Source organism: Anomaloglossus baeobatrachus, chromosome 8 (genome assembly GCF_048569485.1).
Source record: "Anomaloglossus baeobatrachus isolate aAnoBae1 chromosome 8, aAnoBae1.hap1, whole genome shotgun sequence".
NCBI lineage: Eukaryota > Metazoa > Chordata > Amphibia > Anura > Aromobatidae > Anomaloglossus > Anomaloglossus baeobatrachus.
The window spans coordinates 204,016,724-204,043,319 of record NC_134360.1 but is presented as its reverse complement, the minus strand read 5'-3'; positions in this window follow the sequence as shown (position 1 = coordinate 204,043,319).

Below are 26,596 nucleotides of genomic sequence, written 5' to 3'. Positions count from 1 at the left end.
CATTTTTTTGGCTAAATACAAAGCTAAGCACCCCTTAGTGCCACATGAAAGGCACCAAAGGGTGCTCCACTTTTTCTCCATTTTTTCTCCACTTTTTCTACATTTTTTCTCCACTTTTTCTCCACTTTTTCTCCACTTTTTCTACATTTTTTTCTCCATTTTTTCTCCACTTTTTCTCCATTTTTTTCTCCACTTTTTCTCCACTTTTTCTCCATTTTTTTCTCCACTTTTTCTCCACTTTTTCTCCACTTTTTCTACATTTTTTTCTCCATTTTTTCTCCACTTTTTCTCCATTTTTTTCTCCACTTTTTCTCCACTTTTTCTCCACTTTTTCTCCACTTTTTCCTCCACTTTTTCCTCCATTTTTTCTCCACTTTTTCTCCACTTTTTCTCCATTTTTTTCTCCACTTTTTCTCCACTTTTTCTCCACTTTTTCTCCATTTTTTTCTCCACTTTTTCCTCCATTTTTTCTCCACTTATTCTCCACTTTTTCTACATTTTTTTTCTCCACTTTTTTCTCCACTTTTTCTCCACTTTTTCTCCACTTTTTCTCCACTTTTTCTCCATTTTTTTCTCCACTTTTTCCTCCACTTTTTCCTCCATTTTTTCTCCACTTTTTCTCCACTTTTTCTCCATTTTTTTCTCCACTTTTTCTCCACTTTTTCTCCACTTTTTCTCCATTTTTTCTCCACTTTTTCTCCACTTTTTCTCCACTTTTTCTCCATTTTTTTCTCCACTTTTTCCCCACTTTTTCCTCCATTTTTTCTCCACTTTTTTCTCCACTTTTTCTCCACTTTTTCTCCACTTTTTCTCCACTTTTTTCTCCACTTTTTCTCCACTTTTTCTCCACTTTTTCTCCATTTTTTTTCTCCACTTTTTCTCCACTTTTTCTCCGTTCTTTTTCTATGGTCGGTCTACCCATTAGCTCTGGTATGCATACTGTAGCTCTACACCTACTGCACATGTTACTTTATGATTGACATCTCTTTCGTACCAGAGCTGTCTAAGCCTACTCTGACCCCATATTTGTCATTACTATATTGTCCTTGCACTGTATTATGACATTTGTATCATGTGTTTCATTTCTTGCTGTGTTGCAATTTTTTTGCTGCATCCCAATTGTACCTCTACATTGTTCGAGTTTATGTTATTGTTCTCTCACTCTTATGTGATACTGATTATTGTCATTTTTCATGATTACATGCAGATAAGTCCAATCTGACGAAGGCTCAGGCCGAAACGTCATTTGTAACTTGTTTTGGACAAACACATATATGCTTATGAAAATTTTTTTTTTCTTAATACGGACCAATAAAGAGTGATTTTGCATTACTATCCGTTGTGACTTACTGACTTAGTCTGGGAGATTTAGAGTGCCGAGGTTACTCACTAATTTTATCTATTATTACCTCTGAGCACCTATATACCAGTGAGCAGAGCTTCCTCTACAGTAGTTCTCCTGATTAGGCATGCCCTTACCTCATGAGCAGGGCATTGCAGCTTTGGTAGCAACCATTACGACATGGACTCTGCTGCTGTGGACCCGAGAAGAGTGAGTGCAGATTCATTGCACCCACACTCCTCACATGAAGGGTCCGCACTCCTAGAAAATGGGGGATACGTTCCCTGAGTGTCTCCCCCCCATATTCTAGATGGTCCAGAGTCGTCGTGGGACCCCTTTATTTTTTTTCTTACAATAAATTGGTGAAAGAGGAAATGTTTTGGGGACTGTTTTTTCAAATAAATTTCTTTTGTCGATTTTTTTTTTTTTGTTAGTACTGACAGTTTATGATGTTGAGTATCTAATAGACGCCATGACATCACAAACTGCTGGGCTTGATCTCAGGTTACTTTACAGCTAGTATCAACCCGATTTATTACCCCGTTTGCCACTGCACCAGGGCACGGGATGAGCTGGGGTGAAGCGCCAGGATTGGCGCATCTAGTGGATGCGCCACGTCTGGGGTGCCTGCAGCCTGCTATTTTTAGGCTGTGACGGCCCAATAACTATGGACCTTCCCACCCTGAGAATACCAGACCACAGCTGTCCGCTTTACCTTGGCTGGTGATTCAATTTGGGGGGGACCCTACTTTTATTGTGTAATTATTAATATTTATAAAATAATTATAAAAAAGAGCCTGAGGGGACCTCCACATTGGATCCCCAACCACGGTAAAGCTGCCAGCTGTGGTTTTCAGGCTACAGCCGTCTGCTTTACCCTAGCTGGCTATCAAAAATGGGGGGACCCAACGTCATTTTTTTTTTAACTATTTTTTAAATAGAAAAAATTAATGGGCTTCCCTGTATTTTGATTGCCAACCAAGGTAACGGCAGGCAGATGGGGGTGGCAACCCATAGCTGTCTGCTTTATCTGCGCTGAGAATCAAAAATACCGTGGAGCGCTACGTCATTTTTTTAAAGATTTATTTTTACAGCACTGTGATGTCCAGCAATCAAAATACAGGGAAGCCCATTTTATTTTTAGTTATTTAAATAAATAATTAAAAAAATATATATGGGCTCCCGCTGCATTTTTTGTATTGCTAGCTAAGGGTAATCCAAGCAGCTACTGGCTGCTAACCCCCACTGCTTGGTGTTACCTTCACTGGCAATGGAAAATCCAGGGAAGCATTTTTTATTTTTTTTGCCAAAAAACTACAAAAAAAGGACGTGAGCTTCGCCATATTTTTGTATGCTAGCCAGGTATAGCAGGCAGGTGCTGGAAGAGTTGGATACAGCGCCAGAAGATGGCGCTTCTATAAAAATGCCATTTTCTGAGGCGGCTGCAGACTGCAATTCGCAGCAGTGGGGCCCAGAAAGCTCAGGCCAACCTGTGCTGCGGATTCCAATCCCCAGCTGCCTAGTTGTACCTGGCTGGACACAAAAATGGGGCGAAGCCTACGTCATTTGTTTTCTAATTATTTCATGAAATTCATGAAATAATAAAAAAAGGGCTTCCCTTTATTTTTGGTTCCCAGCCGGGTACAAATAGGCAACTGGGGGTTGGGGGCAGCCGTACCTGCCTGCTGTACCTGGCTAGCAAACAAAAATATGGCGAAGCCCACATAATTTTTTCAGGGGGCAAAAAACTTCTGCATACAGTCCTGGATGGAGTATGCTGAGCCTTGTAGTTCTGTAGCTGTTGTCTGTCTGTATGGAGAAGAGCAGACAGCAGCTGCATAACTACAAAACTCAGCATACTCCATCCAGGACTGTATGCAGAATTTTTTTGCCCACCAAAAAAATGACGTGGGCTTCGCCATATTTTTGTATGCTAGCCAGGTACAGCAGGCAGCCACGGGCTGCCTCCAACCCCCAGTTGCCTATTTGTACCCGGCTGGGAACCAAAAATATAGGGAAGCCCGTTTTTTTTTTAATTATTTCACTTATTTCATGACATAATTAAAAAACAAATGACGTGGGCTTCGCCCCATTTTTGTGTCCAGCCGGGTACAACTAGGCAGCTGGGGATTGGAATCCGCAGCGCAGGTTAGCCCGAGGTTTCTGGGCGCCTCTGCTGTGGATTTCAGTCCGCAGCCGTCCCAGAAAATGGCGCTCTCATAGAAGCGCCATCATCTGGCGCTGTATCCAACTCTTCCAACAGCCCTGGAGCCGGGTGGCTTGTTGGGTAATCATGAGTTAATACTGGCTTTGTTTTACTAGCCAGTATTAAGCCAGAGATTCTTAATGTCAGGCACGTTTGACCTGGCCATTAAGAATCTCCAATAAAGGGTTAAAAAAAACACCACACAGAGAAAAAATACTTTAATAGAAATAAATACACAGACACATTAGAGACTCCATCTTTATTACCCCCTGTCAGCCCTCCACGAACCTGCTCTTCTGTCTTCTTTCTTTCTAGTGTAGTAGTAGTGACGATTGTAGTGAGGATGAGGTTCCCCAGCTCATCACTTGGGGCTGGGGAACCTCATCCTCACTACAATCCTCACTAGTGTAGTAGTAGTGACGATTGTAGTGAGGATGAGGTTCACCAGCTCATCACTTGGGGCTGGGGAACCTCATCCTCACTACAATCCTCACTAGTGTAGTAGTAGTGACGATTGTAGTGAGGATGAGGTTCACCAGCTCATCACTTGGGGCTGGGGAACCTCATCCTCACTACAATCCTCACTAGTGTAGTAGTAGTGACGATTGTAGTGAGGATGAGGTGCACCAGCCCATCATGGGCTGGGGAACCTCATCCTCACTACAATCCTCACTACAATCGGGAAGCAGCGTGCAGCCTTCACTCCGTGAGTGATCAGTGCTGGCTGTCAGCGGTAACAGCGGTAACGCTGACAGACGCGTTACCATAGCAACGATGCTCTCGGAGCCGCGGTTAGCGGTGACGTCACCGCTAACTGCGTTGCTATGGCAACGGTGATCTCCGTTAATGACCGGCTGTGTCAGCCGGTCCCTAACGGAACGGGGAGTCAACCGTGTGCTAGAGCATGTCGCCGGTACACGGCGATACACATATGTGCACCGTGTACCGGAGAGATGCACTCGCAGGTCCTACATGACGCGTCATAGTCATGTGACCAGTCTGTAGCCAATGGGATAATAGCCACGTGACTGGTCACATGGCTATTTTGACGTCACGATAGGTCCTGCTTCTCTGCTGGCAGTGCCGTCACCGGGAGGATTCAGCGATCATCGGATGGAATAGCGGCAGGAGACAGAGTGCAGAAGGGATCGCGAGGACCGGTAAGTGTTATGGCAATGTTTATTAACTGTTTGTGTACATTTATAATGCATTTTTATGTGTTTGTGATTGCCTCCCATTATAGCCTATTGGTTCGAGTTCGGTTCGTCGAACGTTCGACGAACCGAACTCGAACGGGACCCCCGTTCGGCGAACCGACCTCGAGCCGAACCGCGACCGGTTCGCTCATCTCTATCAGGAAGTCAGGAGGAGGAGCAGGGTGCGGAAGAGGAAGACGACGTGGTGGATGATCCAGTAACTGACACAACCTGGCAGGAGGATATGCAGAGCGAGGACAGCAGTGCACAGGGGGAGGGAGGCGTAGCATCACAACAGGCTGTAAGAAGCAGGGTGGTGGCCCCAGGCAGACGTCAGCCAACCGTTCCCCGGAACAACAACACGACACAAGGTGCCTGTACAAATGTTAGGTCTTCCCGAGTCTGGCAGTTTTTTAAGTTGGCTCCAGATGATTCTAAAAAGGCCATTTAAAAACAAAAAAGTGGCCCCCTTCTCAGCGAGCTGGACATTTCATTCTGTGAATCCCCCTGACTGTGTGTGTCCTGTTGGGACCCGATCGCTCTCAGCCCTTAGCCACATTGAGGCCTATTTTAGACCCATGGTAAGGTTTTAATATTAGAGAGTGTAGGTACTATCCCAACTGGGTACACCTTGACGTTTGGTGGGATAGCTTTATGCTTTTTTTGATCAAAAACAGTGTTTACTAAGTACCCTATGTTTATATGCACTATGCTTTTATTTAGTTACAGCAGGGTATGTTTTCACAATTTTTTTCCTTGGTTTCTCTTAGTCTCATGGCCAGTGTGAACATGGTCTCACAAGTTCCATGTATACCATCTCATACTCCGGCTCACTTTTTTGTTTTTATGTAGTTTTTTTGTATTCAGTACAAACAGGGAGTGGCCCCCTTCTCAGCGAGCTGGACATTTCATTCTGTGAATCCCCCTGACTGTGTGTGTCCTGTTGGGACCCGGTCGCTCTCAGCCCTTAGCCACATTGAGGCCTATTTTAGACCCATGGTAAGGTTTTAATATTAGAGAGTGTAGGTACTATCCCAACTGGGTACACCTTGACGTTTGGTGGGATAGCTTTATGCTTTTTTTGATCAAAAACAGTGTTTACTAAGTACCCTATGTTTATATGCACTATGCTTTTATTTAGTTACAGCAGGGTATGTTTTCACAATTTTTTTCCTTGGTTTCTCTTAGTCTCATGGCCAGTGTGAACATGGTCTCACAAGTTCCATGTATACCATCTCATACTCCGGCTCACTTTTTTGTTTTTATGTAGTTTTTTTGTATTCAGTACAAACAGGGAGTGGCCCCCTTCTCAGCGAGCTGGACATTTCATTCTGTGAATCCCCCTGACTGTGTGTGTCCTGTTGGGACCCGGTCGCTCTCAGCCCTTAGCCACATTGAGGCCTATTTTAGACCCATGGTAAGGTTTTAATATTAGAGAGTGTAGGTACTATCCCAACTGGGTACACCTTGACGTTTGGTGGGATAGCTTTATGCTTTTTTTGATCAAAAACAGTGTTTACTAAGTACCCTATGTTTATATGCACTATGCTTTTATTTAGTTACAGCAGGGTATGTTTTCACAATTTTTTTCCTTGGTTTCTCTTAGTCTCATGGCCAGTGTGAACATGGTCTCACAAGTTCCATGTATACCATCTCATACTCCGGCTCACTTTTTTGTTTTTATGTAGTTTTTTTGTATTCAGTACAAACAGGGAGTGGCCCCCTTCTCAGCGAGCTGGACATTTCATTCTGTGAATCCCCCTGACTGTGTGTGTCCTGTTGGGACCCGGTCGCTCTCAGCCCTTAGCCACATTGAGGCCTATTTTAGACCCATGGTAAGGTTTTAATATTAGAGAGTGTAGGTACTATCCCAACTGGGTACACCTTGACGCTTGGTGGGATAGCTTTATGCTTTTTTTGATCAAAAACAGTGTTTACTAAGTACCCCATGTTTATATGCACTATGCTTTTATGTAGTTACAGCAGGGTATGTTTTCACAATTTTTTTTTTCCTTGGTTTCTCTTAGTCTCATGGCCAGTGTGAACATGGTCTCACAAGTTCCATGTATACCATCTCATACTCCGGCTCACTTTTTTGTTTTTATGTAGTTTTTTTGTATTCAGTACAAACAGGGAGTGGCCCCCTTCTCAGCGAGCTGGACATTTCATTCTGTGAATCCCCCTGACTGTGTGTGTCCTGTTGGGACCCGGTCGCTCTCAGCCCTTAGCCACATTGAGGCCTATTTTAGACCCATGGTAAGGTTTTAATATTAGAGAGTGTAGGTACTATCCCAACTGGGTACACCTTGACGTTTGGTGGGATAGCTTTATGCTTTTTTTGATCAAAAACAGTGTTTACTAAGTACCCTATGTTTATATGCACTATGCTTTTATTTAGTTACAGCAGGGTATGTTTTCACAATTTTTTTCCTTGGTTTCTCTTAGTCTCATGGCCAGTGTGAACATGGTCTCACAAGTTCCATGTATACCATCTCATACTCCGGCTCACTTTTTTGTTTTTATGTAGTTTTTTTGTATTCAGTACAAACAGGGAGTGGCCCCCTTCTCAGCGAGCTGGACATTTCATTCTGTGAATCCCCCTGACTGTGTGTGTCCTGTTGGGACCCGGTCGCTCTCAGCCCTTAGCCACATTGAGGCCTATTTTAGACCCATGGTAAGGTTTTAATATTAGAGAGTGTAGGTACTATCCCAACTGGGTACACCTTGACGTTTGGTGGGATAGCTTTATGCTTTTTTTGATCAAAAACAGTGTTTACTAAGTACCCTATGTTTATATGCACTATGCTTTTATTTAGTTACAGCAGGGTATGTTTTCACAATTTTTTTTCCTTGGTTTCTCTTAGTCTCATGGCCAGTGTGAACATGGTCTCACAAGTTCCATGTATACCATCTCATACTCCGGCTCACTTTTTTGTTTTTATGTAGTTTTTTTGTATTCAGTACAAACAGGGAGTGGCCCCCTTCTCAGCGAGCTGGACATTTCATTCTGTGAATCCCCCTGACTGTGTGTGTCCTGTTGGGACCCGGTCGCTCTCAGCCCTTAGCCACATTGAGGCCTATTTTAGACCCATGGTAAGGTTTTAATATTAGAGAGTGTAGGTACTATCCCAACTGGGTACACCTTGACGTTTGGTGGGATAGCTTTATGCTTTTTTTGATCAAAAACAGTGTTTACTAAGTACCCTATGTTTATATGCACTATGCTTTTATTTAGTTACAGCAGGGTATGTTTTCACAATTTTTTTCCTTGGTTTCTCTTAGTCTCATGGCCAGTGTGAACATGGTCTCACAAGTTCCATGTATACCATCTCATACTCCGGCTCACTTTTTTGTTTTTATGTAGTTTTTTTGTATTCAGTACAAACAGGGAGTGGCCCCCTTCTCAGCGAGCTGGACATTTCATTCTGTGAATCCCCCTGACTGTGTGTGTCCTGTTGGGACCCGGTCGCTCTCAGCCCTTAGCCACATTGAGGCCTATTTTAGACCCATGGTAAGGTTTTAATATTAGAGAGTGTAGGTACTATCCCAACTGGGTACACCTTGACGTTTGGTGGGATAGCTTTATGCTTTTTTTGATCAAAAACAGTGTTTACTAAGTACCCTATGTTTATATGCACTATGCTTTTATTTAGTTACAGCAGGGTATGTTTTCACAATTTTTTTCCTTGGTTTCTCTTAGTCTCATGGCCAGTGTGAACATGGTCTCACAAGTTCCATGTATACCATCTCATACTCCGGCTCACTTTTTTGTTTTTATGTAGTTTTTTTGTATTCAGTACAAACAGGGAGTGGCCCCCTTCTCAGCGAGCTGGACATTTCATTCTGTGAATCCCCCTGACTGTGTGTGTCCTGTTGGGACCCGGTCGCTCTCAGCCCTTAGCCACATTGAGGCCTATTTTAGACCCATGGTAAGGTTTTAATATTAGAGAGTGTAGGTACTATCCCAACTGGGTACACCTTGACGTTTGGTGGGATAGCTTTATGCTTTTTTTGATCAAAAACAGTGTTTACTAAGTACCCTATGTTTATATGCACTATGCTTTTATTTAGTTACAGCAGGGTATGTTTTCACAATTTTTTTCCTTGGTTTCTCTTAGTCTCATGGCCAGTGTGAACATGGTCTCACAAGTTCCATGTATACCATCTCATACTCCGGCTCACTTTTTTGTTTTTATGTAGTTTTTTTGTATTCAGTACAAACAGGGAGTGGCCCCCTTCTCAGCGAGCTGGACATTTCATTCTGTGAATCCCCCTGACTGTGTGTGTCCTGTTGGGACCCGGTCGCTCTCAGCCCTTAGCCACATTGAGGCCTATTTTAGACCCATGGTAAGGTTTTAATATTAGAGAGTGTAGGTACTATCCCAACTGGGTACACCTTGACGTTTGGTGGGATAGCTTTATGCTTTTTTTGATCAAAAACAGTGTTTACTAAGTACCCTATGTTTATATGCACTATGCTTTTATTTAGTTACAGCAGGGTATGTTTTCACAATTTTTTTTCCTTGGTTTCTAAAAAGGCCATTTGCAACACCTGCCATGCCAGCATCAGCAGGGGTACCAAAACTAGCAGCCTGACCACCACCAGCATGATCAGGCACATGTCAGCCAAGCACCCGACTTTGTGGGATGTACAACAGAGTCGAGGAGCAGTGCTTGCTGATGTCACTGCTACGTCTTCGCTTGTTGTGCATGCGAGCCAATCCCCTGTCCATGCTGCTCGCGAACAAGCCTCCTCCAGCCCTGCACCTGCAGTTGCCCACGCAGAAATAACACCATCATCAAGCACGTCCTTGTCCCAGCGCAGCGTTCAGTTATCCATTCAGCAAACCTTTGAACGCAGGCGCAAATACACTGCCAACGCCCCACATGCCACACTTCTAAATGCTAACATTTCGCGACTGCTTGCGCTGGAAATGTTGCCTTTTAGGCTGGTGGAGACAGAAGCATTCCGCGACCTGATGGCGGCAGCTGTCCCACGTTACTCGGTCCCCAGCCGCCACTATTTCTCCCGGTGCGCCGTCCCCACATTGCATAACCTCGTGTCACAAAACATCACACGTGCCCTGAACAACGCTGTTTCAGCCAAAGTCCACCTAACCACAGACACGTGGACAAGTGCTTGTGGGCAAGGCCGCTACATCTCGTTGATGTCACACTGGGTTAATATTGTGGAAGCTGGGACCCAGTCTGAGCGAGGGACGGAACACGTCCTTCCCACTTCAAGTTTTGCAGGCCCTACCTCAGTCAGGGTTTCACCCACACTCTAATGCTCCGGAATGTCATGCTCCTCAGCCTCCTCCTCCTCCTGCGCATCCTCATCCACTTTACCCTCCACACCAGTCCCAAGCTGGAAGTGTCGCGGGCGGAGGAGGGGACGCTGCGCTCTCCCACTGCTCGGGTCCGGCTGCCGCTGCTCTACGGCTGCTGCTGCTCGGTGGCTCGAGCGATGGCCGGATCCCGGGGACTCGAGCGGCGCTCCTCGCCCGTGAGTGAAAAGGGGTGGTTTGGGTTTTGGGGATATTGTCCGTGACGCCACCCACGGTTGTGGTGATTGTGTGGACACCACCGCTGCTCTGGACGGGGATCCCGGGAGCCTGTGACAGGGAGCAGCTTTGTTGTTATTTCTCCCCTCCGTGGGTAGGGGGGTTGGTTGTCCCGGGGCCTGGTGATGGGGTAGAGATGGATGACAGGCGGGTTGCGGGGACTGATGAGGTGCAGGGTTGCAGGGGCAGCGCTGTGCCGCACGGCACGGAGGTACTCACTCAGCCCAATGATGATGACACAGTTCACGGTAAAACAAGCGGCTGGATGGACGGGTCCCTCGGACGGCTGCGGTTGTTCCTCCCTGCAGGTTAGTGATGACTGTCTCTCCCTGCAGCTAAGTTCAGTGTTGGTAGCGATGGGTTCCCACCGGTAACCCGCTCCCCGACCTGGATATGGGCCGGAGGAGCCCCTTTTGCCCACAGGCGCTGGCCCTGGGAGACGGTTGCCCTTGGTGGTGGCGGTGTCTCCCCTTCACGGTTGGACGGTTGCCTTCTATCGGGACTTGGCTGTTTGGAAACCCGGAGGTCCCCTTCACTAACGGATTTGGCAAATTCACGGCGACACCAAGCCTTGCCGGGATCCGAAAGGCCCCTGCCAATGGTGCTGGCTTCTCTTTGTATACCGGTCCGGTACCGCCGAGTCACCACCCGTCCACGGTCCTTACGGCAGACTCCAATCGGCCTCCACTGCAGACGGTCACCACATCCTGCCAACCTTGCTGTCCTGTCCGGGCCACACACCCGGACCAACTTCAGGCTCTTTGCTGTCACTTTTCTCCTCTCTACTACTTTCCTCCTTCCACTTCCTTAGCTTAACTCTCACTGCCTGTGTTTTCCCTCCTCCAGGACTGTGAACTCCTTGGTGGGTGGAGACCAACCACCTGGCTCCACCCCCTGGTGTGGACAACAGCCCCTGGGGAAGGCAACAAGGATTTTGTGTTTTGACTATGATGTGCCTGCAGGGAGTGTGGGGTGTGTAAGTGTTGTGCTCTGTGGCCCCTGGCTTGTCCAGGGCGACACAGAAGCACTGCAGCACTGCCTCGGCGAAGCGGCAACAGGCTGTGCTGAAGCTAATCTGCATAGGTGACAAACCCCACAATGCAGAAGAGGTGTGGACAGCTATGAAACAGCATGCAGATCACTGGCTCACACCTCTGAACCTAAAGCCAGGAAAGGTTGTGTGTGACAATGGCCGGAACCTGGTGGCGGCTTTGAGGCGAGGCCAGCTGACACATGGTCCATGCGTGGCCCATGTGCTCAACCTCGTGGTTCAGCGGTTTCTAAAGTCATACCCAGAGCTGTCTGATCTGCTGGTAAAAGTTCGCCGCCTGTCTGCACATTTTCGAAAGTCACCTACTGCTTCAGCCGGCCTTGCCGGCTTTCAGCGCCATTTGCATCTTCCAGCTCACAGACTGGTGTGTGATGTCCCCACGCGTTGGAATTTAACTCTGCACATGTTGGTCAGGATATGTGAGCAGAAGAGGGCAGTTGTTGAGTACCTGCATCACCTAAGCCGTAGGGAAATGGGTCAAACGCCACACATAACACCTGAGGAGTGACGATGGAAGTCCGACCTATGTACCATCCGCCAAAACTTTGAGGACTCCACCAAGATGGTGAGCGGCGATGACGACATTATTAGCGTCACCATACCGCTTCTCTGCCTTCTAAAATGGTCTCTGCTCAAAAACAAACATGATGCATTGCAGGCGGAGCGCGATGAGTTGGAGCAAGAAACAGTAGTGGGTATGGGTGATAACACACAGCGCAGCCTCGTCTCATCACAACGTGCAGTGGAGGACTATGACGAGGAGGAGGATGAAGACATGGAGCAACTCTCCGGCCAAATTGAGGATATGACATGCAGTCATATCCTCGGTTCAGCGTGGCTGGCCAGAGGACAGGGTAGATGATGAGGAGGAGGAGGAGGACAGCATGTTCAGTCATCGTGTTGGTCAGGATACTGAAGTGATGGCTGTTAAGAGTCTGGCACACATGGCTGACTTTATGGTAAGCTGCCTGTCTCGTGACCCTTGCGTTAAGAACATCTTGGCCGACAATCATTACTGGTTGGTAACACTGTTAGACCCACGCTAAAAGGAGAACTTTATGTCTCTTTTTCCCGAGGCGGAGAGGTCAGGCAAAATGCAGCAGTTCCAGAAGGCCATAGTAACGGAAGTAGGCAAAGCATTCCCCTCACAAAACGCTAGCGGCATAGGTCAGGAATCAGTGGACAACCAAGGCGTACAGCCGAGAGGGGCACAAGTCCAATCCGCCAGAGGTAGGGGAACAGTCTTTAAGATGTGGGACAGTTTTCTCAGCCCCTCACATACAACAGCCCCTGAGGTGCGGGGTAGTGCCACAAGAAATCCTAAGTTTGCCCAGATGCTCAAGGAGTACCTTGCAGATCAAACAACTGTACTCCGACATTCCTCTGTGCCTTACAATTAATGGGTATCCAAGCTGGACACGTGGCATGAATTGCCTCTCTACGCCTTGGAAGTCCTGGCCTGCCCTGCCGCTAGCGTTTTGTCAGAGCGTGTTTTTAGTGCCGCAGGTGGAATCATTACAGATAAACGCACCCACCTGTCAACTGAAAATGCTGACAGGCTGACTCTGATCAAGATGAACAAGGGTTGGATTGGGCCAGACTTCACCAAACCACCAGCAAATGATAGCGGAATTTAAAGTTTGTAACGGGAATTTGCCATGTACCTCCACTCACCCATGGTAACACACTTGTGGACTTTGGCTAATCGCTGGACTGCTCCTCCTTCTCCTCATGCGCCATCATGATGACCGTTACAATAGTTAGGCCGTTGTTTCAGGTATACCCCCAGTGGTAAATTTTTTCGCCCATTCTTTCAGAATGGGCATTACAACGACAGGAGACCCGCTCCTTTGCAATGGTAACAATGTTTTGAGGCCTTCATGCACATCTCTATCCAGGGACAATGTGGAGCCTCCAAATTTTTGGCTGCCCTGCCTAAGGGGTATACTACAATAGACCCATTTCCTTACAATGGGCACTTCAGGTTTACAGGCCATCATGCACGTCTCTATCCAGGGACAATATGGAGCCTGACGCTGCCACCGACAGGCACACATGTGCGGTTTTTAAATGCAAGCACGGACGCAATAAGAACCTAACTGGTTTTTAGGAGCGACAATTACTGAGAAGTCTGACACTATCAGACACTGCTGATTGACGTGTATTATACACTAGACTTGTGCGTTATACAATAGTTTGTGCAAAACGTGCACCTGTACGCTGCCACAGACAGGCACACACGTGCGGTTTTTAAATGCAAGCACGAACGCACTAAGAACCTAACAGGTTTTTAGGAGCGACAATTACTGAGAAGTCTGACACTATCAGACACTGCTGACTGACGTGTATTATTCACTAGACTTGTGCGTTATATAATAGTTTGTGCAAAACGTGCACCTGTACGCTGCCACCGACAGGCACACACGTGCGGTTTTTAAATGCAAGCACGGACGCACTAAGAACCTAACAGGTTTTTAGGAGCGACAATTACTGAGAAGTCTGACACTATCTGGACTGTTTTAGACTGTGTACACCAGCCCCAGATATGATGAAGGCTGGTATACGGTCACCACTAGGAATGGCTATATACCCTGCCTGCCTGCCTGTATACTGCTACAATAGTCCTGACAAGGACTCTTCTGGTCACTAGCCTGTATTCCGACCTGGCTATACCCTGCTTGTATACAGCAACAATAGTCCTGAGAAGGACTCTGCTACTGTACTCCGACCTGGCTATACCCTGCCTGCCTGTATACAACTATAATAGTCCTGAGAAGGACTTCTGGTCACACTGTTTGCAGCCCTGCTACGGAATTAACTATAAAGGGCCGCAAACCTTTCCCTGAAGCAGCAACACTCTCCCTGCACTGACTGTCTGGATTGCTGTGTGCAGAGCACAGCGCGCCCGCCGCTATAAAGGCTCGGTCACGCTGTGCAGGCCGGCCAATCACTGCAATTCCACAACTAACAGGGCTGTGGCATTGCAGTGGTCTGCCAGCCAATCCCTGCATGAGGGCTGGCTCTCAAAAGAGCGCCAACATGCAGGGATGAAGACCACGAGTACAGCACGAGTATCGCGAGATTACTCGGTCCCTGCCGAGTAGCCCGAGTACAGTGATACTCGTGCGAGTACCGAGTAGTAACAAGCATACTCGCTCATCACTAGTTAAGACTTAGACAGATATGGGGGCTTCCTACTGTAGAATGCTTTAATTATTAGTATTATTTATTAAAATTGGTAATAGCAAAATCTGGCACATATAAAAAGCTAAAGGTTAAAACAACATGAGGTTATATTAATGTTTACATTTAATGCAGGATGTAAAATGTTGGCAAATGTTAAATGCCGTCATAACTAGTTTTATAAACTTGATTGAGCTAGTTCTAACATCAAAATTGCCTTTGTCTAGGACAGTTTCCAATGTGCGCAGTGCCATATAGGCTTAGGGATGCCATCAATTTTAGGGCTATAAAAGAAGGACATTGACTGGTGCTATCCATGCCTTGAGCTCTACTATCTGCAGAATGAAGATCATCGTATTCCTGGTCCTGGCTGGTCTCAGCCTCGCTGCTCCCGGTATGTAGATTGTGACATTCTGTTAAATCATAAATTATTCCTATGCATTGTGAGATAACTTGTTGAGTTGGTTTTTTTTTTGCTCTATTTGTCTAGGAATTACTAATATGAGGTTGAAGTGCATATCAAAGGTAAGATTCTTGAAGGGAAAAATGTCACTAAACTCACACTGAAATTCTAACCCAAAACTACAACCATTAATATTAAGTTGTTTTCATTCAGGCATAATTAATTTCTGTAAAATAGAAGCTATACTGTGTACAATATATTAGTGGTGATTATTATTTTTCCCAGTGGTTCAGTGCTCCTATTATTTCACGTTCTCATAAACATGTCCATTACATATGGTCTTATTTTATCAACATTATCATTCCTACATTGATTGCTCAAATTAATTGTCTCTTCTCAATTAGCAATCTCCAGATCTCATGCAGAAAGTTAGAACAGTTACTTGTAACAATAAAGGCAAAGTAAGTATATGTTATTATGTCAGTCTTTAATAAGATAAAAACATACAGATAAGACTTGTACTGTGAAAATATGAGAATCAATTAGCAAACACTGTTCTAACTAATATTCTGACCTTACAAAGCTTTTTTAAATCACAAGAACATTACAATCTACAGAATCAAAAATATCTGAACTCCCAAAATGTGTTGATATTTGTTAGAAAACAGATTCAGCATTGCTGATATGGTTATACAGAAAAGTCAAGATGCCATTCTACACTTTTCTTCTAATACATACATGATAGTTTACATCTATCTCCTATTCTGTAGACGAGTTAGAAGAGAAAGTATGAAGGAAAAACTATATGCATTCTTGTATTTATTTCCCCAGTAGTGAATGTGTACTGCCCCCATCACAGCAGCCGAGCCGCTCCGATCCGGAGCCGCGGTGGCTCGAGGGGTCTCCAGACCCGGGAGGGGGGTCGCGCGCACACTCGAAGCGAAAGAGGGGATATGTACAGGGGATTTGGAAGTTCGTGACGCCACCCACGGTGCGTGGTAAGATGGAGTACCACCGCTGCTGTTGGGGCGCCCGGTGCGGTGATATGGCAGCAAGGGGTTTAACCCCTCCGTGGGTAGGTGGTTGTGCCCCGGGGCCCGGTGACTGTAGCAAAGGGGTGCCGTTGGGGAGGAAAGAGTTTCTGCGTACTCACTCAGTCCAAGAATTCTGACACCGACAGCTTGTAAACCAGAATTCTGAGCACCTCTGCAGCAAAGAGGGAGCACGCTTGGATCCGTGCCCTTGGTGTTTCTTGTTAGCCTGTGACCTTTTCCGTGGCACCTTCTTCACTGTTTGGACCCTGTAGTGTGGAACTAGTCGGGTCCCACTCACCCGTATGGATAACGGAGTGAGCTTGCTCTCAGGGTTCACGCTTGGGATTTGATGGACTGTGTTTTGGGAAAAGTCCTATCCCCTCGTTGCGCTAGGACCCCGATTTTGGAGCGGGTGATAGATGAATCTTGAAGACTTCACCCCGTCGGGTAAATTACCAGGACGCTTGAAGCTACTTCCTGGCCTAGGGTACGCCAACGTGCCCTGGCCCCTGCCCGGAGATGGCTCAAGTCCGCCCGCTGCCCTCCTCGGCTGATCAGTTCCCCTTTGAAACAATCCTCTGTGACCGGGGTTCCAGCTCCTACCGTGCCGCCCCCGTGGCCAGCAGCCTGCCGCTGCTGCTCGGGTCCGGTGCTCTCCGATGGGTGGCTTGAGGGTCTCCGGACCCGGGAGTTCTCTGCAGACACCGCGAATAAATGGGGGATGGATGATTTGGGGACGTATATGTACGGCAGGGCCATTTAAGAGTTTGTGGTGCCACCCACGGTGTGTGGTGAGGTTGGACACCACCGCTGCTGTGACGGGACACCCGGGGAAGATGTTGCGCAGCAAGTTGTTAACCCCTCCGTGGGCAGGGATGGTGGCCCCGGGACCCGTTGGGTTGTTGATGCAGGGAGATGGACGACCGCAGGGTGCTGGTGTACTCACTATTAAAGGACACACGAGTCTCTGGTAAACCAAGGTGATGGTGGTCGGTGCCCGCAGCCGGCTGCGTTCTGGTCCCCCACCCGGCTGGTGGTCTCTGTCTTTCTCCTGCACCTTTTTTGTATGTTGGACTACCTGTGCTTGCAACCCCAGGAGTCCGCTCCAGGCTGGATGTGGCCTAAGGAGCCCTTGCCCGCAGACGCTGGCCCGTGGGATCTCTGAGCCTTGGCGGTGGCCTGTTTATCCCCCTCGTTGGGCTGTTGTCCTCTATTAGGGACTTTGGGTGGGACAATATAAAAGGATAAGGCTGCACATCAAACTTAGATAATGGTATAATGCCTCAAGCATATGGAAAAACATTGGAATATACAATGAAAAATGCTACTTGCTAATTTGAACATGTGAATAATGAATTGCATACCTGCCATGAATATTAGGAAAAAGGAGATATTTAGCAATCGCATTGATCAATGTAACTGAGCCCCAAGACCTCGTCAAGGTATATCTCTATATTGGGGTCCCTAGCTCTGTGACCCTAACTGTGTGTCATCTCATTGCAATTAAAAACTGCTGTGTGTGGAGAGGGGTAACTAAGGACTTTCTTATATAGGAGATGGAAAAAACATGGCCGAAAGGGGCGGAGCTGTGTTCACATTCAGAAAAAAACTACATATAACTGAATAGGATAACTGAAGTGAGCACTAATATATATATATATATTGAGTACAAGCCAAAAAATACATACATTATAAAAGGATAAGGCTGCACATCAGACTTAGATAATGGTATAATGCCTCAAGCATATGGAAAAACATTGGAATATACAATGAAAAATGCTACTTGCTAAATTGAACATGTGAATAATGAATTGCATACCTGCCATGAATATTAGGAAAAAGGAGATATTTAGCAATCGCATTGATCAATGTAACTGAGCCCCAAGACCTCGTCAAGGTATATCTCTATATTGGGGTCCCTAGCTCTGTGACCCTAACTGTGTGTCATCTCATTGCAATTAAAAACTGCTGTGGGTGGAGAGGGGTAACTAAGGACTTTCTTATATAGGAGATGGAAAAAACATGGCCGAAAGGGGCGGAGCTGTGTTCACATTCAGAAAAAAACTACATATAACTGAATAGGATAACTGAAGTGAGCACTAATATATATATATTGAGTGCAAGCCAAAAAATACATACATTATAAAAGGATAAGGCTGCACATCAAACTTAGATAATGGTATAATGCCTCAAGCATATGGAAAAACATTGGAATATACAATGAAAAATGCTACTTGCTAATTTGAACATGTGAATAATGATTGGCTTGCACTCAATATATATATATTAGTGCTCACTTCAGTTATCCTATTCAGTTATTTGTAGTTTTTTTCTGAATGTGAACACAGCTCCGCCCCTTTCGGCCATGTTTTTTCCATCTCCTATATAAGAAAGTCCTTAGTTACCCCTCTCCACCCACAGCAGTTTTTAATTGCAATGAGATGACACACAGTTAGGGTCACAGAGCTAGGGACCCCAATATAGAGATATACCTTGACGAGGTCTTGGGGCTCAGTTACATTGATCAATGCGATTGCTAAATATCTCCTTTTTCCTAATATTCATGGCAGGTATGCATTTCATTATTCACATGTTCAAATTAGCAAGTAGCATTTTTCATTGTATATTCCAATGTTTTTCCATATGCTTGAGGCATTATACCATTATCTAAGTTTGATGTGCAGCCTTATCCTTTTATAATGTATGTATTTTTTGGCTTGCACTCAATATATATATATATTAGTGCTCACTTCAGTTATCCTATTCAGTTTGGGTGGGACAAGACCTCTAGTCCTGGCCTCAATCAGTGAATTAGGTGATGCCAGTTGCTTCTAGTTCCAGCTTCAGGGTCCGAGTACCCCCCCTTGTGCTCCGGTTTCCGAGTCGGTTCCCTGGGTTGGTACCGGCTACAACCCTGTTCCGGTCCACCACGGTTCCACTGAGCCGTCTTCCCGGCTCCTGCAGACAGAGGCCCCCGTCTGCCTCCTAGTCAAAGTCACTAGGGCTCCAACCCTGGCACCTGTTCAATTTGGGTATTTGCCTCTGCTGGAGCTGCACACAGCTCCAGCCCACACTCCTCTCCAACTTGAATTTCAGACTCAAACTGAGTGTTTTCCCACCCCGGGCTGTCTAAACTCCTAGGTGGGCGTCTTCCAACCACCTCGTTTCGCCCCTTGTCTCTCTGTCTAGCCCTGAGGGGGTGACTAGGGTTTAATATGGTTGGCTGGTCTGACCTGTGAGGGACTGGTGTTATGCAGGGGCCTATCTGTGACTCCCTGCCCTAGCCAGGGCGTCACACTCCCCCTTGGTTAAACACAGACCGTCCGCGGGCTGTCCAACCACCACTGGTTTATTTTTGTTTTCAACTGGAAAAGATAAAAGGAACATATTTACAAAAATAATAACATATTTACATTTTTAAGTAGGTTTAGTTCGTCCATTAACGGGAGGCAGGTTACTTGAGCGCTGCATAACATATAAAAACACTTTTATTAATAACTGGGATGGGACGGGACCGGGTCCTTTTCAGCTCACCCACCCAAGCAAACCTAGCCACGGTGCTGCCTCTAAAACCAGGTTAGCACCCCTTTTCCCCAGTCCAGGAAATATAAGTTCCTTACCCGGCAGTCTTTCTCAGAGGCCCCACGTCCACCGTCACCGGTCTCACTAGTGACAGGACCTCGGCCTACAATGTCCCACAAATACAAAATGGATACAGCCGCACACTAAATGCCATCAATGTATAAGTGAACTCTGGTACTGCATTACTGCTATATGAAAAAATGAGATTTTTAGTTTATGAATTGGCTAATGCATGTAAGCCCGGACACCAAACGGCAAGGTAAATCTCAATATTCCGGGTCCCTAACTAAAATGCCACTATCTAGGTTAAAACCATCCATGTCTGGGCAGCTAGACTAAAAATCTAACTTGAAATGCCACTATCTGGACTAACCTCCATGTCTGGGCAGCTAGGACTCCTGGTAAAAGGATTATGAACACAGCCTGGTTTGTAGGGCGGAGTGCTCAGTCAGAAAAAAACTCACTGCAAATATTTCAAAAGTCTGACCCGCACATCCTACAAGTGTGTATAGGTGCCAGCTGAAAAAACCTAGCAAATACAAAATGGATACAGCCGTACACTAAATGCCATCAATGTATTAGTGAACTCTGGTACTGCATTACTGCTATATGAAAAAATGAGATTTTTAGTTTATGAATTGGCCAATGCATGTAAGCCCGGACACCAAACGGCAAGGTAAATCTCAATATTCCGGGTCCCTAACTAAAATGCCACTATCTAGGTTAAAACCATCCATGTCTGGGCAGCTAGACTAAAAATCTAACTTGAAATGCCACTATCTGAACTAACCTCCATGTCTGGGCAGCTAGGACTCCTGGTATAAGGATTATGAACACAGCCTGGTAGGATGTGTGGGTCAGTCTTTTAAAATATTTGCAGTGAGTTTTTTTCTGGCTGAGCACTTCGCCCTACAAACCAGGCTGTGTTCATAATCCTTATACCAGGAGTCCTAGCTGCCCAGACATGGAGGTTAGTCCAGATAGTGGCATTTCAAGTTAGATTTTTAGTCTAGCTGCCCAGACATGGAAACTTGAAATGCCACTATCTGGACTAACCTCCATGTCTGGGCAGCTAGGACTCCTGGTAAAAGGATTATGAACACAGCCTGGTTTGTAGGGCGGAGTGCTCAGTCAGAAAAAAACTCACTGCAAATATTTCAAAAGTCTGACCCATCTGATCATATAGCAGTAATGCAGTACCAGAGTTCACTTATACATTGATGGCATTTAGTGTGCGGCTGTATCCATTTTGTATTTGCTAGGTTTTTTCAGCTGGCACCTATACACACTTGTAGGATGTGCGGGTCAGTCTTTTGAAATATTTACAATGTCCCACAGGCCCTTCCTCCAACCAGCCTCTCCGGAGACTGCGGCATGCTGAAAAGGGTGGTCCGGGGATTATTTACAAGGCCCAGAAAGTTTTGAGTTGGCCTGCAAGTTCCCGGCCGTGTCTTTGGTTATATGTAAACGAACTTTTAGAACGGGAGCATAACAGGCTTAATGTCCCAACGGGGACCTAACTGTGGGTAGCCGGGAACCGCTACCTTTTACTCTGAATCATCATCTTCGGGATTGGAGGGTGGCGGAGAGGGGTGGCTGTACTGCGGGGCACTTCGGGTGACCCTCCTCCGGACATCCAGGGCAAACCTCCCCCTCTCCCCACAATGCAGGGTGTAGCTCACCATCTCTCCGGGCTCCAAGTCTCGGTCGGGATGGCCCACGGGCAGGTGGGTGTAGACGTCCCGCCGGGACACGAATATCTCTGCCTCCAGGCCCAGCTCAAAGATGAACCCTCATCCTCGCCGGGGGTCAAACTGCTGGACCTGGCCTTCATGCTTCTGGCCCCTCACCTGGAATGTTGTGTTGCGGAGGTTGTCCTTCTCTTGGTAGGTCTGGGCTAAAACCTCCGCCTTCTGCTTCTCGCGGGCGGCGATCTCCTTCCCCAGCTAGCGCTGCTGCCGCTCCCAGTATGGAGCGTCTGCTGCCTGCTCCGGTTTACCCTGCGCGGGGGCTGGGACCATCCGGAGTCCCACCGTGTCGGCTACGACCGGCACCTTTGGCAATGGGGGACCCCGCTGCGTCGTGGCCGAATCTGCTGCTGCGCAGGTGCAGCCCCACGGCGCCTCAGCCGAGGGCGGGAATCTGGGAGCGGCCAGCATTACCTTCTTTGCTGGCTTTGGGTCGGGGACCGCCTACGCTTTGGCCGTGCGGACTGCCGGGGCCGTTGTCATCTGGGGCGCGGCCTCTTCTGGGATCGGTAGTACGTCCAAGTTGGGATGGGTCACTTTCCGGACGCTGGTGCAACATGAAGCCGGTAGGGGTGCTGGAGCGGCGACGGGCTTGTTGCAGGCGGCTTCTTTGGGATGGTCCTCCTGGGTTGGTGGGACCGATGATTCCACTGCTGGTGGTAGCGGCGGCGGTCCGAGCAGGGCGTCAGCGGTAACCGGTATGGGCGGTGAGGAAGGCAATATGGCGGGCAGGGGCAGACCGGGTCCCTCAGTCGCAGCGGCCAGTCCCTGTGGGACATAGGGACGTGGGTCGCTCTCCTGTTCCTCCAAAGTTGCCTCCACTTCACGAGCTCGCACGGCAGCAGCCAACTCCTCCATCTTGGCCACCCACCGCTCCAGGATGAAGCGCGCCTGTGCCTGTATCCGGCAGCACATTCGCTGGGTCTGGGCTTTTACCCAGGCCGCTGTTCTGGGTATGGGCTTGCCAGTCGGGTCGGCCATGCTGCTCCGATGATATCCAGGAATGGGAAGGGTGGCAGGGTCCTGGAGTTCCTGCCCTTTATCTGCTCGGTTACATGCTGCAGAATCTTAACCCGCCCCCCCCTGGTTTGTCGCGAGCACTCCTCTTTTAGGCCGGTAAGTTTCGTTTTGCGACTTCCGGCTCACTTTTCGGCTACGTTCCCAGGGGGCGGGGCTTCGGCTTTCGCACCCTTTCACCGGGGAAGAAGCTGCTGGGCGGGAATTTTTCGCGCCCAATATGGCGACAAGATGGCGACTTCTGGGATTTTTGCAACGGATCACCGCTAACTTCAACACAAGGCGCACTTCCACAAGGTAAGTGGATGGGTAAGTATCCTGTTCGTGATGCCAAATTTGGGCTACAACCCTGTCCTGGTCCACCACGGCTCCACCGAGCCGTCTTACTGGCTCCTGCAGACAGAGGCCTCCATCTGCCTCCTAGCCAAAGGAACCAGGGCTCCAACCCTGGCACCTGTTCAATTTGGGTATTCGCCTCTTCTGGTGCTGCACACAGCTCCAGCCCACACTCCTCTACATCTTGAACTTCAGACTCAAACTGAGTGTTTTCCCGCCCTGGGCTGTCTAAACTCCTAGGTGGGCGTCTTCCAACCGCCTGGTTCCGCCCCTGGTGTGTCTGTCTAGCCCTGAGGGGGGTGACTAGGGTTTAATATGGTTGGCTGGTCTAACCTGTGAGGGACTGGTGTTATGCAGGGGCCTATGGGGTACTTTGCACGTTGCGGCATCGCTAGCTGATGATAGCGATGCCGAGCGCAATAGTACCCGCCCCCGTCGCACATGCGATATCTTATGATAGCTGCCGTAGCGAACATTATCGCTACGGCAGCTTCACACGCACTTACCTGCCATGCGACGTCGCTCTGGCCAGCGACCCGCCTCCTTCCTAAGGGGGCGGGTCATGCGGCGTTCCAGCGACGTCACACGGCAGGCGGCCAATAGAAGCGGAGGGGCGGAGATGAGCAGGACGTAAACATACCTCCCACCTTCTTCCTTCCGCATAGCTGCTGGATGCAGGTAGGAGATGTTCCTTGCTCCTGCGACTTCAAACACAGCGATGTGTGCTGCCACAGGAACGAGGAACAACATCGTACCTGTCGCTGCAGTGAAATTATGGAAATGTCCGACACTGCACAGATCACCCATTTTCGACGCTTTGGCGATCGTTTATCGGTGCATCTAAGCTTTGCACGTTGCGACGTCGTTACTGGCGCCTGATGTGCGTCACTTTCGATTTGACCCCAACAATATCGCAGTAGCGATGTTGCAACGTGCAAAGCGCCTTTATCTGTGACTACCTGGCCTGGCCAGGGCATCACACTACCAGGCCCAGACCAACGTCTGCCACCTACTGTAGCACATACAGAAATTGATCAGAGAAATATGCGACCATGCACAACACTAAAAGGTATATGATATAAAATAATAAATATATGTTCCAAAAAAAATAGTGTGTGGGTCCTATGGATGTAGCTGACCTACGGTAGCAGAGACTAGGCACCGAGATATAGAACAAAAAATTCTAAGGAGAACCGATTTGGTCAAAAAAGTATAACAAATTTTATTATTAAAATGAATGCCGATTGGCAGAGAGCTAAAAACAGGGGCATCACATGTGTAAATATTGAACAGGTAGAGACAGGTATCAATGTACAGGTATAAGGATACTAGACCTGATGGTTTATTAAGGAAAAAATTCAGGTATACAAAGCCATATCAACTTAACATAGTTATTCACAGTAATGTCAATGGTAAATATACAGTAATTAACCATCAGGAATCTGTTTAATAAAAGAGGGGGTAATAATGAACACATATATAACCAGCCAATGAGGGTGTTAAAAGCAAAACCATATGTATAGTTGTCAACTTTAACATTAGTATGTGCAGTATGAGAGCTGTGGTATGCTGTGGAAATGGATGTTAAGGAGGTATGCATATACAGCTCAAAGAAATCATTAATATGGCCTATTGTGCAAAAATAGAGACATATGTGTCCACATAAATAGGGGAGTAGTAGTGATAAGAAAAGGTTGTTTTACCTGGATACAAGAAGACCTGTGTTCACATGTGACGCCAGCCCCGACGCGCACGTTTCGGCGTCACCTTTGTCAGGGGGTGGACAAGGAACAACATCGTACCTGTCGCTGCAGCGAAATTATGGAAATGTGCCTACCTTGTCCCCCATCCTATAGTCATGTGCCCACCTTGTCCCCAATCCTATAGTCATGTGCCCACCTTGTCCCCATCCTATAGACATGTGCCCACCTTGTCCCCATCCTATAGACATGTGCCCACCTTGTCCCCATGCTATAGTCATGTGCCCACCTTGTCCCCATCCTATAGACATGTGCCCACCTTGTCCCTATCCTATAGACATGTGCCCACCTTGTCCCCATGCTATAGTCATGTGCCCACCTTGTCCCCCATCCTATAGTCATGTGCCCACCTTGTCCCCATGCTATAGACATGTGCCCACCTTGTCCCCATCCTATAGACATGTGCCCACCTTGTCCCCATGCTATAGTCATGTGCCTACCTTGTCCCCCATGCTATAGTCATGTGCCTACCTTGTCCCCATCCTATAGACATGTGCCCACCTTGTCCCCATCCTATAGACATGTGCCCACCTTGTCCCCATCCTATAGACATGTGCCCACCTTGTCCCCATCCTATAGTAATGTGCCCACCTTGTCTCCATGCTATAGTAATGTGCCCACCTTGTCTCCATGCTATAGTCATGTGCCCACCTTGTCTCCATGCTATAGTCATGTGCCCACCTTGTCTCCATGCTATAGTCATGTGCCCACCTTGTCCCCATCCTATAGATATGTGCCCACCTTGTCCCCATCCTATAGTAATGTGCCCACCTTGTCCCCATCCTATAGTAATGTGCCCACCTTGTCCCTATTCTATAGTAAGGTGCCCACCTTGTCCCCATCCTATAGACATGTGCGCACCTTGTCCCTATTCTATAGTAATGTCCCCAGCCTGTAGTAATGGGTGGTGGGGGCAGTGGCGGCGGGTGAAAGGTGATAATTTACCGATCGTTCTCGGCTTCCACCCACAGATTCCTGAGTGAAGCTGAGGGGCGGTCTCTGGCCCCAGATCCATAGTGATTGGACAGATCGGTCACAAGGCCAGTCTCTCCAATCAGAGATGGGGGCGGGTGAAACAGAGGTCACCCAGCTCCAGCCAATGATCGGTACTACAGCTGCACTGATCAGGGCTGGATTTCAATGTTACAGCCATTTTCAATGGTTGAAACATTATAGTGGCTGTGATTGGCTGAGCGGCGTTCGTCCGCCAATCACAGCCTCCGTAGGTCCGGGGAGGAGACACCACCCCAGCTGAGGTCCCCTCCTCCCCGAATCTAAGGTAGTTGCTATTTGCAATGCAAACAGCGATCGCAGGCACCGGGGCTGCGATTTTGCCATGACGTACTGGGTATGTCATGGATCATTAAGTACCAGGGAGCCATGATGTACCCAGTACGTCATAGGTCGCTGAGGGGTTAATGTGCCGTCCTTCACATACACAAAAATAAAAAAACACCATTCTTCTCACCTGTCCCGCGCTCCCTCGGCTCCTCATCTGCTTCTTGCTGTCTGCAGGCCCATGCCCCCGGTGACTATCGCGGCCGGTGCAGGGGCCGCAGCCATTGGCAGCGATTTATGTCAGATCAGATGGTTGTTTTGCCGGCGCTGCGCGCACACAGTCCTTGCCTCTGAGAACGCAGCGCCGGCAAAACACTCATCTAACAAAGTGCAGACAGTGGCTACGGCCCCTGCACCGGCCGCGATAGTGACCAGGGGCACGGGCCTGGGGGCCGCACGAAGCAGCCTGACGGGCCGCATGCGGCCCGCGGGCCGCGTGTTTGAGACCCCTGTACTAGAGGGTATTTAAACAGAGTCAAACCAATTAGAGAACTCACCAATGGTTGATTTAGTCCCCAGGTGGATCCATGTCAGTAATGGCAAACATAATAGATTAAGATCGAGTTATACAATTAACCCCTCCGTGAATCAAACCGCATGATCTGTGAACCACAAACAGAGTGCGCTCCACATGACATTATGTGTGTATGTCCGGATGTCCGGGAACGATAAACCGGAAGTGCGTCAAGCTGTAGGCAGAGCGCATTTCCGTCATACTGCGCAGGCTCCAAATATCTGTGTTCCATTCACAGATCGGAGGTGATCAGAATAGTGGGAGTATCAAAACTAAGTCACAAAGCTATAGGGGGATGTACTCCACTATTAGAGCGGACCCG